Source organism: Bubalus kerabau, chromosome 2, assembly GCF_029407905.1.
Source record: "Bubalus kerabau isolate K-KA32 ecotype Philippines breed swamp buffalo chromosome 2, PCC_UOA_SB_1v2, whole genome shotgun sequence".
Classification (NCBI taxonomy): Eukaryota; Metazoa; Chordata; class Mammalia; order Artiodactyla; family Bovidae; genus Bubalus; species Bubalus kerabau.
In genome coordinates, this window is record NC_073625.1 from 50441484 (window position 1) to 50460151 (window position 18668).

Sequence of the window (18668 nt, forward strand, 5' to 3'; positions counted from 1 at the left end):
ATTTAAGTGGAACTATACTTGAACCGGTCTTACTAATAAGCCTAAAATTGTCAGAGTTTCCCCTCAGCGTGGAAAAGATGTTCCTCTTGGTTACATTAGTAGGTGACTAAGTAGTGTTTGGCTGCAAGAGCCCAGACCTAGTCATTTTTATTAGCTCTTATTGGTAACCAACTGGATTTTCTCTTCTCCTTTTCTTAAGAACTTTAGCAAAGACTTCTACCTTTTTCTTCTTGTTGTTGAATACTTGCTTTGCTCTAATGAGTCCAAAAAGGGGTTCTTATTGAAAGAATGTAGGCTTTGCTGTCAGAAGATATGGGCTGGACTCTTGGCTTCCTACCTACTTAGTAGTCCTGGGACTATGGTCAAGAAAAGAAACCTTCACGAGTCTCAGCTGCTTCTTTTGTTTGTAACAGAGTGGGGTGTCATGAGAATTTGGTGATGGAGCTCTGTGAAGGGCACTGTCAAGGTTTGAAAGATGGTAATTAATTGCCCCCCTTCTCATCCCAGTGTTTAGCACCAGTTGATGAGTATAGAAGAGAATTCAGACAAAAGGGAGGTCAGGACATCAACATTATTATAGGAAAAAGCTGGTTGGAGAATAGGTTTAGGGTGAGGGCCTAATGGGCTTGCTCACCTCCCTTGCAGGGCTGGTCAACCCTGAGAACAGGACAGAGAAGGAAGTGGTATGTCCTGAAAGTGATCAGTTCCAGAAGACAGAGTCCAGAAGGCGTCAGGCATCATGTGTTTCGTATCTTCTCCCAGTTAACCCGATGGCTCAGCAACAAAGAACCTGCCTGCTAATGCAGGAGACCCAGGAAGACACAGGTTCAGTCCCTGGGTTGGGAGATTCCCTGGAGGAGGAAATGACAACCCACTCTAGTATTTTTGCCTGGAGAATCCCTCGGACAGAGGTGCCTGGAGCAACACAGTCCAAGGGGTTGCAAAGAGTCAGACGTGACTGAGCGACTGAACACATGCATAGCCCAGCCCAGTCTGCCAGAGTCCTCTTCTTCCCGGGGAGGAATGAGTTAGGGGATGTGGAAAGAGCTTGTATTAGTTTCCTACGGCTGCCATAGCAAAGCATATTAAGCTGGGTAGCTGAAACAACAGAAATTTGTTGTCTCATAGTTGCAGAAGCCAAAAGTCCAAGGTCAAGTTTTCTCCTGAATGCTGCGAAGGAGAACCTGTTTCATGCTTTCTTGCCCAGGTTTTGGCAGTTTCCTAGCAACCACTGGGTGTTCCTTGGCTTGTGGAATTGTCACTTCAATCTCTGCCTTCATCTTTACATGATGTCCTCCCAGTGTGTTTGTCTGTGTCCAAAACCCCCCTTTTTAGAAGTGAGAGCTTATGTGGACGGTGTCGGATTTGTGATCTCTGAAGAAGATTTAGCTTCCAAATCAGGGACCATGCTTGATCGCTCAGAGCTTTTGTGTGGCAGAATTTTTATTGAAGTGAAAAAGGACAGTGAGAAAGCTTCTGACATAGACATCAGAAGGGGGAAAGAGAGTGCCCCACTTGCTAGTCTTATCAAGGACTTATATACCTTCACCAGACCCACTCCCACAACATGCGGCTCAAGGTAACAGGATTAGTTAGAAATCATTAGTATAGAGCTTAAGGAAAAACATCCACTTAAGCAAGATGAGTTGTTTTGTTGTATAATCATTACCTCTAGGCTTAAAGAAAGTTAGTCTTAGAGATTGTTGTCATAACAACTCTCAAACTTTAAAAAAAAAGCATCTTATGTGTCTAAGACAAAGCAACATAGAAAAAAAGTTTGTCCTTTTCTCTTCCTTGAGAGCCCTGAATCCCTTTCTCCTTGAGGACCCTGGTCTCCTTATCAACCTACCTAAGAATTAAAAGGCAGAAGAGAAGGCAATGGCACCCCATTCCAGTACTCTTGCCTGGAAAATACCATGGACAGAGGAGCCTGGTGGGCTGCAGTCCATGGGGTCGCTAAGAGTTGGACATGACTGAGCGACTTCACTTTCACTTTTCACTTTCACGCATTGGAGAAGGAAATGGCAACCCACTCCAGTGTTCTTGCCTGGAGAACCCCAGGGACGGGGGAGCCTGGTGGGCTGCCATCTATGGGGTCGCACGGAGTTGGACACGACTGAAGCAACTCAGCAGCAGCAGCAGCAGCAGCATGAGGTTTTGGGGGTCAGGACTTTGACATGTGAATTTGGGTGGGAAACACAGTTCAACCCAGAATGGAGGTTGTTGTTTTTTTTTTTTTTTCATTCCAGGAGAGTGAAGAAAGATTCTTTCCTTTGTGAAGAATAGTAGTTTTAAGAAAAAATCTTAATTTTATTTACTACTTTGACTGGGCTGAGTCTTAGCTGTGGCTCATGGGATCTTTGTTACAGCATGAAGGATCTTTAGTTGCGGCATGTGGGGTTTAGTTCCCTTTGTGTGTGTGCTAAGTCACTCAGTCGTGTCTGACTCTTTGTGACCCTATGGGCTGTAGCCCACCAGGCTTCTCTGTTCATGGGTTTCTCCAGGCAAGAATACTGGAGTGGGTTGCCATTTCCAGGGGATATTTCCAACCCAGGGATCAAACCTGTGTCTCTTATGCCTTCTGTATTGGCAGGTGGGTTCTTTACCCCTAGTGTTACTTGGGAAGCCCCCTAGTTCCCTGACCAGGGATTGAACCTATGCAGTGGAAGTGCGGAGTCTTAGCCACTGCACCACCAGAAAAGTCCCCAAAACAGTAGGCATTACTATCCAGTAGGTGCTGAGTAGTTTTCTTTTATGGTCTGAATTGTGGTCCCCCCTCCTCCAAATTAGTATGTTGAAAGTCTACCCTTCCTCTTCCCCCCGTGACTGCCTTTGGATATAGTAAGCCTTTAAGAAGATGGTGGTGGTGGTGGTGGTTTAGTTGCTAAGTCATGCCTGACTCTTGTGACCCCATGGACTGGAGCCCACCAGGCTCCTCTGTCCATGGGATTCTCCAGGCGAGAATACTGGAGTGGGCTGCCATTTCCTTCTCCAGGGGATCTTCCCGACCCAGGAATCAAACCTGGGTCTCCTGCACGGCAGGCAGATTCTTTGCTGACTGAGCTACCAGCGGGGAAGCCCCTTTAAGAAGATAATTAAGGTTGAATGAGACCCAAAGAGTAGGGCCCTAATCCAATAGGGATAATGGTCTTATAAGACGGGGAACAGACGCCAGAGCTCTGTCCTGTCTGGGTACCCTACTGGCACCTTGATCTTGGACTTTCAGCCTCCGGAAGTGTGAGACAATACATTACTGTTGTTAGGTCACCCAACCTATGGTGTTTTATTATGGCAACCCAAGCAGGTGAGGTGGCTTTCAAGGTGGCACTGGTGTGTAAAGAATCTGCCTGCCAGTGCAGGAGACATAAGAGATGTGGGCTCGATCCCTAGGTGCGGAAGAGCCCCTGGAGTAGCAAATGGCAGCCCATTCCATTATTCTTGCCTGGAGAATCCCGTGGACAGAGGAGCCTGGTGGGCTGCAGTCCATGGGGTCACAAAGAGTCGGACCTGACTGAGTGTCTGAGCAGGCAGATGAAGACACTTGGGCTTCCCCTGTGGCTCAGCTGGTAAAGAATCCACGTGCAATGCTAGAGACCTGTGTTCAAACCCTGGGTTGGGAAGATCCCCTGAAGAAGGGGACGGCTACCCACTCTAGTATTCTGGCCTGGAGAATTCCATGGACTGTATAGTCTGTGAGGTCACAAAGAATCGGACATGACTGAGCACCTTTCACTTTCACTTTGGGCTTCCTTGACGGCTCAGCTGTAAGAATCTGCCTGCAATGCAGGAAACCTGAGTTCGATCCCTGGTTTGGGAAGATCCCCTGGAGAAGGGAATGGCTCTCCATTCCAGTGTTCTGGCCTGGAGAATCCCATGGACTTTTCCATGGGATAGCAGAGTCTGACGTGAAGGAGCAAATTTCACTCCCTTCACTTCCTTTCTTCTGATGGTGAAAGCTGTGTGTAGCCGCTTGCAGTACTGTTGGCCACCGCTGAGGTCAGGGTTGGTGAGCCTGCCGTTATGGCGGCATAGGGCACGTGGTAGCTTCTGGTCTGTGTTATATTTAGTCTTCTGTCTCCAGTTAATGGATTGGGTAGCTAAGGATGAGAAAGCTTAAGCAGTTTGCTGGAAGCCACTTTAGTAGATTAGGCAATGGGGCCCGAGGGTGAATCCCGATGCTCTCAGAGCTCGCTTGGGTAAATCCAGGGCAAATATACTTAATTCTTTATTTAAGAATGCAATTCATAGTGACATGTGGATGTCATTGACGAGCAAAGAAATGAAACAAAGTGGGTCAGTGACACACTGCACTGTTTTAAGATAAATGTAGGTTAACTGATTTAATGGAAAACCACAATCTAGGGAAAAGTGGACTTGAAAAGCTTAAACCCTTGAAATATTTCCAGCTATCCAATTATGACTGGGAGAGAGTAGGTGCAGCTCTTTGAGGCTAAAACCTTTTGCAGCAGACACTTTTGCTCTGCCTTGTGGTTATAGCTGCCGCTTTAGTTCAGAATGTACTCATTGGATGGTGATTGTGTACCTGGTTTGTGCTGAGCACTGAGCACCAGGGACTACAATGCATAGTCGCTGTTCTGAATTAGCTGATAGCTAACTTCTTACTCCATCGTGAATCATTTGTTGGTTCAGTTCAGTTCAGTTCAGTCGCTCAGTCATGTCCGACTCTTTGAGACCCCATGGACTGCAGCACACCAAGCGTCCCTGTCCAGCACCAACTCAAGTTTGAGCTTACTCATACTCATGTCCATTGAATCGGTGATGCCATCCAACCATCTCATCCTCTGTCATCCCCTTCTCCTCCTGCCGTCAATCTTTCCCGGCATCAGGGTCTTTTCCAATGAGTCGGTTCTTTGAATCAGGTGGCCAAAGTATTGGAGCTTCAGGTTTAGCATCAGAACTTCCAATGAATATTCAGGACTGATTTCCTTTAGGATTGACGGGTCTGATCACCTTGTAGTCCAAGGGACTCTCAAGAGTCTTCTCCAACACCATGGTTCAAAAGCATCAATTCTTCAGCACTCAGCTTTCTTTATAGCCCAACTCTCATATCCATACATGACTACTGGAAAAACCATAGCTTTGACAAGATGGGCCTTTGTCAGCAAAGTAATGTCTGCTTTTTAATATGTTGTCTAGGTTTGTCAAGCTTTTCTTCCAAGGAGCAAGTGACTTTTAATTTCATGACTGCAGTCACCATCTGCAGTGATTTTGGAGCCCAAGAAAATAAAATCTCTCACTGTTTCCATTGTTTCTCCATCTGTTTCCCCTGAAATGATGGTACCAGATGCCATGATCTTCATTTTTTGAATGTTGAGTTTTAAGCCAGCTTTTTCACTCTGCTCTTTCACTTTCATCAAGAGGCTCTTTAGTTCCTCTTAGCTTTCTGCCATAAGGGTGGTGTCATTTGCATATCTGAGGTTGTTGATATTTCTCCCAGCAGTCTTGATTCCAGCTTGTGGTTCATCCTGTCTGGCATGTCACATGATGTACTCTGCATATATGTCACCCCTTAATAAGCAGGGTGACAGTTTACAGCCTTGATGTACTCCTTTCCCAATTTTGAGCCAGTCCATTGTTCCACGTCCGGTTCTAACTGTTGCTTCTTGACCTGCATACGGATTTCTCAGGAGGCAAGTTAGGTGGTATGATATTCCCATCTCTTCAAGAATTTTCCAGTTTGTTGTGATCCCCAGTCAAAAGCTTTGGTGTTGTTCATAAAGCAGAAGTAGATGTTTTTCTGGAACTCTCTTTCTGGCTAAATGGATGATGTTGTTGTTGTTCAGTCGCTCAGTCATGTCTGACTCTTTGCAACCACACGGACTACAGCCCACCAGGCTCATCTATCCTGCAGTGTGTCCTTCAGTTTGCTCAGATTCTTGTCCGTTGAGTCTGTGACGCTATCTCTGTATTGTAGGTCTTCCCTGCGATGGCAGAGGGAGGCCATTCCAGCATCTGGTGAGAGCTTGCAGGGGGAGGGCAGTGTCTCACACAGACTACAGGATGCTTTCCTTAAAGCATCCTCACTCCCAAAAGAGGTGATGCTTGAGCTGAGCTTTGGGCAAGTTCCAGTTATTCAGGCAAAGCTGAGTAAAGGTGTTTCAGACAGAGAAGAAATAAAGTGTATCAACATGGAGATAGTGGGGGGACAGCCCACTTGGGGAGCAGTGTACACACAGGAACTGCTCTATTGTCTCTTTTTTCCTCTTATTTTCCTTTCTCTGTCTACTCCTTCAGTGTTTGGCGTTTTGGTAAAGAGATTTCAGGGTTGAATGAAAAGGCCTACTTTGTAACATTTGCCAGTTTCCTTGGTGTAAATAATCCCGCCATGACTGACTCCAAATTATCAAGAGAACGTCAGTTGGCCCACAGACTTAGAAAATCTTTTAACTATTAGTCATAAGTCCGTAAAGTCCCACTCAGTAAACAACTGCTTCCCTTCCATTCATTATCTGTTTATCATCTGTCATTCATTCATCAATGATCCATCCATCTATCATCCATAAATTCATAAACCCATCATCCACCCATCCTTCCATTTATTCATCCGTCCGTCTTCCATTATTCATTCATCCATCCATTCATCGTCCATCCACCCATCTATCCATTCATCCATCTATCTGTCCTCCCACCTGCACAACCACCCATCTACCCATTTATCCCTCTGTTTTCAGTCCATCCATCCATCTATCCATTCATTCATTCTTCTATCCATCCATCCACAAACATAGTTTAACCAAACAGAATCATCAGAATCAGTCATGTTAAAGATTTCAGAGTTCCCTTAGTCAGATCCTCTCATTGTACTGACAAGAAACTGATACCTGGAGAGAGGAACTGACTTTCCTAAAGTTGACTTATAAAATTGAGGTTAAGACTGTTGGCTTCAGAATTTAAGTCTGCATCTGCTCCCTTAAGTAAAGAAAATATAATCTCAGATATGACGTTGGGGTGGTGTGGAATTCATGATGCACACACCAGAGTTCTGTCGCTCTGCACCTTTCTGTGACAGTCCTATTGCTCATGAAACTGTTTTTGTTGTTCCTTGTCTCAACAGTTGCTGGTTCTCAGCAGGTTCACAGCTTCCTTCGCAGGCGGTTCAGAATGTCTCTGTTGGAGTAATATTCTTCTTCCAGTTTGTAGCAGTGGGCTTCGGAATTTAATTTAGCAGTTGGTCCTTGGTGCTTGTTCAGTCTTTGATATTTCTGGGTTTCACTTTTCTCTCTCTTTTTGTGATATAGACGTCTCTCCTTGGAGACTCCAACTCAAGGCCCCATTTGTGGTGCCAACCAGACTTTTCTTGGGAGCCCCCTTTGTGTTGGGCTGAATTTCCGACAAGATAGCTACAGATCTGAAAGGTTTTTTCCTCTTTCCTGGGCTTCTAGAAGTCTGTCTTGGAGATTTTAGGAAATAAATAATTGATACTGCTTTGATGGTCTCTATTTTCTTTCTTTTTAATGAGGTGTAGTTGATGTGCAATATTGTGTAAATTTCAGGTATACAACATAATGGTTCACAATTTTAAAAGGTTATATTCCATTTATAGTTATTATAAAATATTGGCTGTATTCCTTGATGGTCTTTAAATTGTTGTCAGCTCTGAGTGAGGAAGGCGGACTCTTACTATCTGAGAAGCTTTATTTTGAAACTGCGGACAGATGGTCTGGTGAATTGAATACTCCAGAGGACTCTGTTTAGAACTATCTTCTTCTGTTGTAATGTTGAGTGAAAAATCCAAGATGCTGGGATGTGTCTAGGATGCCACTTTTGTTAAAAGCAAGTAAACAAGTGGGCTTCCCAGGTGGCGCAGCGATGAAGAAACTGCCTATCGATGCAGGAGACATGGGTTCGATTCTTGGATCAGGAAGATTTCTAGGAGGAGGAAATGGCGACCCACGGCAGGATTCTTGCCTGGGAAATCCCATGGAGAGAGAAGCCTGGTGGGCTGCAGTCCATGGGGTTGCAAAGAGTCGGACACGACTCAGTAACTGAGCTGGCACCCCCCGCTTCCCACCACCATACATGCTGCTGTTGCTGCTGCTAAGTCGCTTCAGTCGTGTCCGACTTTGTGTGACCCCAAGTAAACAAATTGGCACTTCCCTTTGGGCAGTGAAAATGAGGGCAGTCATGACTTCAAGAGAAAACTTCCCACCTTTACCTTTATATGTACGTTTCTGTACCGTTTATTATTGCTTCCCAGGTGGTGCTAGTGGTAAAGAACCACCTGCCAATGCAGGAGACACCAGAGACAGGGGTTCAGTCCCTGGGTCGGGAAGATCCCCTGGAGGAGGGCACCCCACTCCAGTCTTCTTGCCTGGAGAATCCCATGGACAGAGGAGCCTAGCAGGCTACAGTCCATGGGGTCACACAGAGTTGGACATGACTGAGTGACTTAGCACACACACCATTTATTATTTCACTGACTTTCCCAGAGCAGCATCTTGTTCTGAGATACCAGCGATCTTGCCTTCCCATTTCTTTCCCCTTAAAGCAACTTCTCTCCTGTAGTTGGCAGTTCTGTCCTTATCTTTAGGATGTCCCCTGGTGTTTCTGATCTCAAAGTAGGAAAAATAAATTGAGTCCCATTCCAGTGTTCCGAGCACTGGAAAAGTCAGGGAATGTGTGAATTATTGTACTAGAGATCGTCAGATCAGTGTGGGATAGCCTAAAATGGAAAAAGAAATGTGACTGCTTTTTCAGGCATTTGCAAAGCAATGCAGGCTGCCTCTCCCAACTGTCTCCTGTAAAAACAGTTTCCAGAGATGTGTGGACTAGGTAAATGATATGTTACCGATACAGAGCATAATTGTGATTATAATAGCCGAGGATTATGGCTCCTGTTTTACAGTCTACATGAACCTCTTTTAAGTTACTAGGTTGAACCATATGAATCGCCAAATTGAGCTACCAAAAGGGCAATTTCATCCAATTCAACCTAAGAGAGCTTATTTGATGAGTTGGAAGATATGGGAAATAGGTGTCTTCATAAGGAAAAGAGCATGAGATGGACGTGCTTTCAAGACCCCAGACGTCCTGTTGTATTTGAACCTGTTAGTAGTCACTTAGTTGATACTTGGTTGTTGCCTCACTAGCCTTCGGAACTATCTAGAGCAAAATTAGTTGCCTAGCAACACGTTCCAGCCCAGGAGGGTTGGAGAATGGGTCAGTGATGAACAATTATGTACAATCAAGTTTAAAAACGCATAGCCGTCTGTGACATCCATGCTCTGGACCACCAGGAAGTACGAGTGTTCTGCTGGCCTGGGTTTATGGCTACTGTGTGTGAACTGATGGCAGCTGTATCCTGGATGTCCTGGTTGCAGTTTAGAAAAATTTTGCGCTGGACCGAAATTGGCTTCTGGCGCTCCTCTGGGCATGGGTCCGTTTTTTCAGAGGCTTCTAGCACACTCATCATTTGGTTGGCTGCCTATCAGAACTCTCATCCCTTGGGAAAGTGAAAGAAAATGAAGAATTTGGTTCTTTGTGATTGTTTTCATCTCAACCAATTGTCCCCTATTAGTGACTCTGTAATTAGCCAAAGAAGAAGGACACAGAACATTAGGGACAACGGCTCCCTCACTCAACCCAAATCACTTTTTCAAGAATTATGGTTGCTGGGCAGATGCTCTTTCTGAAATGACCCAGGCCCTTCATCGTCTCTCTCCCTTCCGTTCCAGTGAAAGAGAAGACACATTTTTGCATCATGCAGCCCTTCCTTAATCTTTCTGTCAGCACAAACATCAAGGGTGTAAATCTTGAAAGCGGCAGGAAAGCTGGGAGGCATTTTTATCACTCTGGCAAAGTGAACAGAGCGCATTTCATTGTTCAGAATCATTGAGTTTAATTGGCAAATCAATTTTTAGGTCCTTTCCATTGGTATTTTGTTTAATCAACAAAAATAAATCGCCCTGCCAACCTTGAAAACTCCAAGTTGGAGAATGGTGGCAAATATTTCATGCGTCCTGCCAAAAGTGCTTTCCAACAGCCGCGTCTTAATTGAAGCTGATTTATATTCAGACGTGGATGTTTTTTCATTTGTCTGAAGAAGGAAAAAGCTGCGTAAGCAAGTAGCGTGCAACCGTTTTGGGCATTGTTTTCTGACATTTATCTACACCCTATCCCTCAGATGTTTCTAGCCCTTGCCTAATGATTCCGGCTGAAGTAGCTGTCAACTAGCCCCTGTAACCTTTGGTGAGAGTTTTTTTCCCGAGGAGGACTTCCAAAACCTAGGCCTTTTCCCCCTTTCCTGAAGGTATTAAAATAAAAAATTGTTTATTTTTGGTTTCGATGATTCTTTGTTGCTCGAGGGCTCTCTCTAGTTGCACAGAGCAGACTTCTTGCTGCGGAGCACGGACCCTGGAGATCAGGCTCAGTGGTTATAGTGCCTGGGCTCAGTTGCTCCGCAGCACGTGGGATCTTCCCGGATCAGGAATCGAATCCGTGTCTCCTGCATTGGCAGGTGGATCCTCATCCTCTGAACCACCAGGGAAGTCCCCTCTGCAGGGTTTTACTGGCCTTTGGTAGGAAATGGCTGACCTCTTAGTGCTGGAAGGTGGGCGACCTGAGCGGGGCACAGGGAAATGTCTGGCTTTGTTGGTAGGAAAACCTCACTCGCCGTGCCGACCACGGGGTCTCAGTGTTGGCTTCCGCTGCCTTCTTCGCTCTCCAGGGAAGGGGGAGAGATGACAAGAAGTGCCATTTATTTGATGCCTACACAGTGTGTTCTCATTTCTCATGAAAGAAACCCTGAGAGCTGAGGAAGCCAAACCCTGGGTACCTGGTGGGCATGCTGAGGTTCAGAGAATATCAGTCACAGTTTGTGCGTGGGGTGGCTGCTGCTGGAATCCTGTTCTGTTTGTCTCCAGCCGGCTTCCCATTTCACTGGTACTGTGTGCTGTGCTTAGTCGCTCAGTCGTGTCCAACTCTGTGTGACCCCCGGGACTGTAGCCCTCCAGGCTCCTCTGTCCATGGGATTTCTCCAGGCAGGAATACTGGAGTGGGGGATCTTTCCAACCCAGGGATCGAACCCAGGTCTTCTGCATTGCAGGCAGATTCTTTACTGTCTGAGCCACCAGGGAAGCCCTTCACTGGTGCGGGGAGCTAGCCAACACTGCCCCCACTCTGATACCCCGGTTTCACTGAACCAAGCTCCTCCTGGTATGGCTCCTGGGGCTCAGATACCATAAAGCGATGGTGGCTGATGGTCTGTGGGTGCTTGTTGTGGGCCCAGCATGTTTCCAAGAGCTTCATGTGTGCTCGTAATTCCTGTCAGCCTCACTCTCCTCTTAGCTACTGCCTTCCTCATCTTACAGATGAAGAAACTGAGGCACAGAGTGGCTAGGGGACTGGTCCAATGCCACATGGCTAATGACTGGGGATGTCAGGATCTGAATCCAGATAGTCCACCCCAAGGCTTCCCTCATGGCTCAGTGGTAAAGAACCTGCCTGCCAATGCAGGAGATGCAGGTTCGATCCCTGGGTTGGGAGAAGGTTCAAGATGCAGGTTCGATCCCTGGAGAAGGGCATGGCAACCCACTCCAGTATTCTTGCCTGGAAAATCCCATTGACTGAGGAGCCTGGCGGGCTACAGTCCATGGGGTCGCAAAACAGACATGACTTAGTGACTCAACAACAACAACACAGTTGAGACTCTAGTTACATGCTGAATGAGGGAGTAGGGGCCCTTCTAAGACCCCAGGTCCACACTCTGACCTGCACCTTACTCAATGGGCAAAAGAAAGGAACCTCAAGAAACCCAGAACCACATTCAGCAACTTAATGATGCTGTGTAAGTTATCAGATGTATGAAGCTGAAGGGATGGTAAAAATCAAGCAACTACCTGAAATTGTGCATGTCCTTTGGGTTTATTAGGGCCCCACCCCACCTCAAGGGCTTCCTTGGTGGCTCAGTCCATAAAGAGTCTTCCTGAAGTGTGGGAAAGCTGGGAAGATCCTCTGGAGAAGGAAATGGCAACTCGCTCCAGTACTCTTGCCTGGAGAATCCCATGGACAGAGGAGCCTGATGGGCTGTAGTCGATGGGGTTGCAAAGGGTCGGACATGACTGAGTGACTGACCCTTTAACATACACCCTCAGCACCTTCAGGTACCAGGGATCCATTGGCCCTCAGATCAAGAGAGGAGTGAGGGAGAATTCTCACAGTCTCTTGGGATGGGAAGGCCTCCAGCAGGTCAGATCATTAACGTAATGCCAAGGGGAACTTGCCTGTGGTTCAGTGGCTAAGACTCTGTGATCCCAATGCAGGGGCCTGGGTTCCATCCCTGGTCAGGGAACTAGATCCCGCATGCCTCCACTAAGACCTGAGGCACCCAAATAAAAAACTATTAAATAAAAAATAATACTGAGGGTAATACCTGTAGAGAACAATTTCTGATGCCAAGCCCTATTTAAAGCATTTTACACGTACTAACTTTTAGCTGGATGCTGTTGCTATTCCCATTTTTCAGATGAGAAAATCCACTACAGTACATGTATATTGTGATGTTGGGAATGCTAAAATACACAACACATCTTAGAATCAAGGATGTATGTGGCTCGTGGGCACTGGTGGTACCTGTATCTGACTGCTCTTCAGAGCACAGGTGCCTTCTTATGAGATGGGCCTGGTAACGAGCTGAAATGTACGAGGCGACACTACAGCCAGTGTTTATTGAGTGACCACTGTGTACCAACCCTGAGTATCCATTGGAAGGACTGATGCTGAAGCCGAAGCTCCAATACTTTGGCCACCTGATGGGAAGAGCTGGCTTATTGGAAAAAACTTATGGGAAAATCTAGGAAGGATTGAAGGCAGGAGGAGAAGGGGATGACAGAGGATGAGATGGTTGGATGGCATCACCAACTCAATGGACGTGAGTTTGAGCGAGCTCTGGGAGATAGTGAGGGACGTGGAAGCCTGGTGTGCTGCGGTCCGTGGGTCACAGAGTCGGGCACGACTGAGCCACTGAGCGACGACTGTGTGCCGTACGCTGTTCTAAGAAGTTTACGTGAGTTTTTAAAATCCTCACAAAAAGATGGGTGCTCTGATTATGGTTATTCCTGATTTTTAGATGAGGAAGCTGAGTCAGTGGGGTAGTCTCACTTGCCCCCGGTCCCCAGGCAGTACGTGGCGAGGCTGGGTGCAGGCTGAGGTTGTCTCTGGGCTCTTCCTCTGGGCTAAGGCCCCTGCACAGCCGGGAAAGGAAATGAATACTCACGGGCTTTGTGTGGGATGGAGGCTCTGGATGCTCTCAGGTGCCCTTGCCCGAGTGATCATCACTCCCTTTTGGCACCCGTCCCGTTATGGAATCTGAAGTTGATTTTTTTTTTTTTTTTTTTTTTATCAGTCCTTTGTATGCTTCTGTATGTGAGATCACCTCCTCAGTCAAGGAAATGGATAAGAGCTCTGATGTGAATCCTAAAGCCTACCCAGAAGGCATAAAACACCCTGGAAGGCATTTCCTAGGTTTAAGAGGAATTTTCTTTTTGATCCCCACAACACCTCTATGAAATGCATTTTTTTTGGTTTGTTTGTTTGTTTTTGTTTTTTAGTCACTCACTTGTGTCTGACTCTTTTGTGACCCCATGAACTTTAGCCCACCAGGGTCCTCCGTCCAGGGGATTTCCCAGGCAAGGATACTGGAGTGGGTTGCCATTTCCTTTTCCAGGGGACCTTCCCCACCCAGGGATCAAACTTATGTCTTCTACATTGGCAGGCGGATTGTTTACCAAGAGCCACCGGGCTTCCCTATTCTGAAGGGTAAAGGGGGAAAGAGTGTGAGACTCAGAGAGGGTGAGCCACATATCCTCAGCCACACAGCAGGTGAGGGGCAGCGCTGGGTTCAGGACTTGCAATATGTGTCTGTGAAGTAAGGGGCTGGCACCACAGTGGGGGTCATCCCTGCCTAACTCTGGGGCATTTCCTGTGGGGTCAGCTCAGCTCTACTCCTCTGTCCCTTTCTCTGCTCCTGTTCTTTTGCACACACTTCGCTTCCACACTCTTCTGGCTTCCATGCTCCGAGCTTCTCAGAACAACAGGACAAGATTTTCCATAGCCCGGAACTGTTTTTTTTTTTTTTTTTTTTTTTTGCTATTGCTATTGCATCCAAGCACCTGCTGAGCTGATGAGCTTTTGAAATGTCACTTGACTATTGGGAGGGAGCCGTGAGTGATTCTCAGGAACACACCATTCCAGCTGCCTTCGTGGGGTGGGTGATGCTGGGCGCAGGGGAGGTGGGTGTCCCTCCTTCAGTCCAGCCGCTCGGAGACTGTGTTCTGCTCCCGTAGCTGGCATGGGTACCCGCTGTCAGCCTGGTCATTTTTCTTCTCCTGGGTGGCAGTTTCTGTGCTGTTTTTCTCTTAGAGCATTGACTTTCCATTTTTAGGTCAGTTTTGGAGAATTCAGGCTTCTCTCGTGGCTCAGATGGTAAAGAATCTGCTTGCAATGCTGGGAGATCTGGTTTGATCCCTGGATTGGGAAGATCCCCTGGAGAAGGGAATGGCAACCCACTCCAGTATTCTTGCCTGGAGAATTCCATGGACAGAGGAGCCTGGCAGGCTACAATCCACGGGGTCACAAAGAGTCGGACATGACTGAGCGAGTTTTACTTCACTTCAGTTTGGAGAATACAATTAAAAATTTGACCCTTTGCTTTCTGGATTTCTCTTTTCAGAAAAAAGTATCCACTTCTGCAAAGTTCTGTACTTAACTTCTGACTCGTATATTCAGAGCCTTCTTGAACATACACACATTGTGAAGTCTAGCTTAAAATTTGAGCCCCTCCCCTACCACCAATTGAGGGTAAATATGGACACTGAAAATTTTGATTCTCTGCCCCTCTTCTCATTCCATTGTTGTTAGTTGGAACGAGGGTGGGAAATATTGGGTTGGCCAAAAATTTTGTTTGGGTATTGTTATATTACGAATGAGGTTTTTGGCCAACCCAATGCACGTCACACTCAAAATCACGACAGAGAGAGTTTAATAAAGGTGTGTCAGGGTGTTGAGCAGAAGAAAGGGGCAGAAAGTACACTGTGGGGAGAGAGGAACCCCTCTGGCTTGGTGCCTTCAATGCATAACAGAATTCACTATATGAATTTTGGGAGAGTAAGGTCTGTGGTGAAAGGCTGAAGGCAAGAGGAGTAGGAGACATTAGGAGAAGAGGGTGTCAGAGGATGAGATGGACAGATAGCATCACCAACTCAGTGGACATGACTTTGAGCAAACTCCCGGAGATAGTGAAGGACAGAGGAGCCCGGTGGGCTATAGTCCATGGGGTCACAAAGAGTTGGACATGACTGAGCGACTGAACAACAACAACAAGTTTGTGGCACCCTCTAACCCCTGGAAGTAAGGATAGAAGGAGACTGTCACTGGGAGAAGCTGTGACCTGTGCTGGGGAGATCCTGCAGGGAAGAAACCAGGGGATGAATGCCCCTTCCTTCCTTATCCTTTGCCTACTCTCCTGATACCTACTCTCCCGGTACCAATCTCCCAGTACCTCCCAAGGGGCCAGAGGGCCCAGGTTGATGCATATCATTGAGGTCACCCAGGGCTTCCCTGGTGGCTCAGATGGTAAAGAATCCACCTACAATGCAGGAGACCCAGGTTCGATCCCTGGGTTGGGAAGATCTCCCTGGAGAGGAGAATGGCAACCCACTCCCATATTCTTGCCTGAAAAAATCCCCTCCACAGAGGAGCCTGATGGGTGATGGTCCATGGGGTCGCAAAGAGCCGGACACAACTGAGCAACTAACGCTTTCACCTCACTTTACTCTTAGGACACAGAACGAGTGGAAAAGATGGGGAGTAATATAAAGGGTAACCAGAGAATATTTAGTTTGTTGCCATTCAGATTTTTTTTTTGAATTAGAGTATTATAGCTTTACAAGGTAGTGTCAGCTTCTGCTATACAACTGAATGAATAAGCTGTATGTATACATATATATTCTGCCTCTTAGACCTCCCTCCAACCCCCACCCTCATCCTATTAATCTAGGTCAGCACAGAGCACCCTGTGCTTTATAGCAGGTTCCCACTAGCTATCTGTTTTACACCTGGTAAATAACTTATCCTGTAGATGGTACTTTCAGGAGACCAGGAAGCGGCTCTGTCATCCGTAAACACTCTCTCTGGGGATTGGGCATCGTGGAAAATTGCTGAGCTCGTGTTATGGAGGTTTTGTAATCCTGTTAGGGATTGGAAGCTTCCTGCTCTTTTCAGATGCTTTGAAATCCAGTCATTTATTTTTTCTGTATTTTATTTGTATGCCTGTTATTACACAGAGTGAGTGAGTGCTCAGTCGTGTCTGACTCTGCAACTGTAGCCCTCAAGGCCGCTTTAAAAGGCTTCATTTTGCCTCATGATGATGAAGCAGTCTGCTTCATCATCACAGAGGAGTGCCTATCAATTACTCACGTGGAATTATTTTCGAAGGTAGTTTCCTCCTATCTTAAGGTAGCTTGATGTATAGAAATTAGCATTTCTGGAGTTTACAAGCAGAGAGATTATATGAGGAAGCAATTACGAAGTTAAAAAGTGTTATGCATTGTTATGAGGCTGTGGGTGTACGTGATGTCACCAACCTGGGATCTGGGCAGTCTGGGGTTGAAGAGCAGACTTGGGCTCGTCTGAGTTCTATTTTTGTCTGGATCTGGACCTTGGTCCCTGTCCTGTCTTTTCTCTGCCTAGTCCCATTTTAGCAAGAATCTGAAGTCAGTCTACAGAGGAACATGGGGCCACCCGCCCAGCTTTGGTAGGCGATCATCCTCAATATCTGGTCACAGGGCTGCCTTCAGCAAAAATCCTATGGCTTGTTTGTTTAATGGGCATCTCCCTACCCGGATGTCTCCTCTTAGTAATTTTCTGACTCCTGACCACCTCACTCTGTTTGTTTGCTGTGAATCCTCAGCTGTCTTTGCTACATTCCGAGTTGAGCCTCATCTCCCTCCTATTTTACAATAGCTCTGAAAAAAGTCTTACCATTTTAACAAGCATCAGAGTAGTTTTTTTTCTTAAACTTTACCCACCAGAAACCCTTGAAATTGCTCCAGATCATCTCAAGGACCTCTGGTCCAACCTCACCCAGTGTTGAGAATCACAGGGAGCTCACTTTGAGGAGTTCAGTACCTCCAGACAGCAGTCGAGGAGCCCCATTCACTCCCTTGGGGGCTGGTTTTCATTGTTGAGAAGCTCTGCGTCCATTTCAAGCTCAAAGTCTGTCTTCGTTTTTTCGCATTGACCTCAATTCTGCCTTTTTGTAAAACCTGATCTCTCCATTAAGTGAATAGTTTAGCTTCTTAAATTGAACCATCTTAATGAAGATAATTTTAAGCAGTGTCTGTGTTGCCCTTCTTGCTTTCTTTAGCAGGACGCTGAGCCTGTTTAAGCCTGTGCTGCCAACTCTGGGGTATGGTTCCTTGTAGAAGGCTGCGCTGGGCTGATGCCCTGGGGTTTTACTCTGTGTGGACTCTGTCTTTATCTCATGAACTCCTGCACTGCCCTGCTTCTTCTCTAAGTCTTTTGTTTCTTTTCTTTGGAGTTAGCTCTTTCTTATGCCTTGTTTGATACAGTTTCATGAATGATGTGCTTCTTTTTCTCTCCTGGAGTAAAATGCATGGGCTTTGTGAAAGCTCTTTATCACTCAGAAGTCTTTTTTTTTTTAATTTCCAGATTGATAGCTGCTTTCCAGATGTTAACATTATCAGAAGCCTGACCTCCACATGGTATATATGCTCTGAAGGACCTTCTAGGTCCATTAAGGGTATATAAATATATTAGTCTTTTAAATTTATCTATCATTTAGCCCTAAGTCTGTCTTTCATATGTATTGATTTTCACCCTCTTTTCTTTCTGCATCACTCCATTCATGGGTATATTTGAAAAGCAGTGACTTCTGCAGGATCAAAACAACCAGATTTGTGAAAGAAGAATTTCAGGATGAGGGTTTAAAAGGAAAATCAGATTTATTTATACATATTTCAATATGACTCTCTGAAAAGATAGGCATTCTTTTTGTTAAAACAGCAACACAATACTATTATTACACATAAAAAATGAACAGTGACTCATTTCTTAATATCACTGAATATTCATGTTCAGATTTCTCTGATTGTCTAAGAAATATCTTTTCACAGTTAGTTAAAAATACCTTAGAGCAACCGAGGGATTTAAACACAGTCCACAGAGTGCGTTTGGTTGATGTCTCTTAAATCTCTCTCTCTCTGTTTTTGGCTGTGCTGGGTCTTCATTGTGGCAGGTGTTTCTCTAGTTGTGGTGAGCCAGCGTAGTTGCTCCAAGGCATGTGGGATCTGAGATCCTTGACCATGGATCAAACCCTTGTCCCCTCCATTGGAATGTGAATTCTTGACCCCGGGACCACCAGGGAAGTCCTTGAAGTCTCTCTTAATTCACAGGCTTCGTGTCCCTCTCTTGTCCTGTCTTGTGATATATTTGGTCAAAGCAGCTAGATCTTTTGAGACTTTTGAATCTGGATCTATATGGTTTCCTACAGCGTAGATTTTATTGCCACCATTCTGGTGTTGCCATTTAACATATTTCTTTGTCCCCAAGGTGTCCTGTAAACTAAAGGCTGGCTCAGATTTAGGTTCAAATTTTGGGTCCAGGATAGTTGACACGTGATAGCGTAGCGT

At 46.0% G+C, this 18668-nt stretch overlaps 1 protein-coding gene across 5 annotated transcripts in view; it reads left to right on the plus strand.

Moving 5' to 3' along the window:
- The window catches only part of TIAM1 (TIAM Rac1 associated GEF 1), a 492037-nt gene that overhangs the window by 119326 nt on the left and 354043 nt on the right, over positions 1-18668 (plus strand). The window lies entirely within an intron of this gene.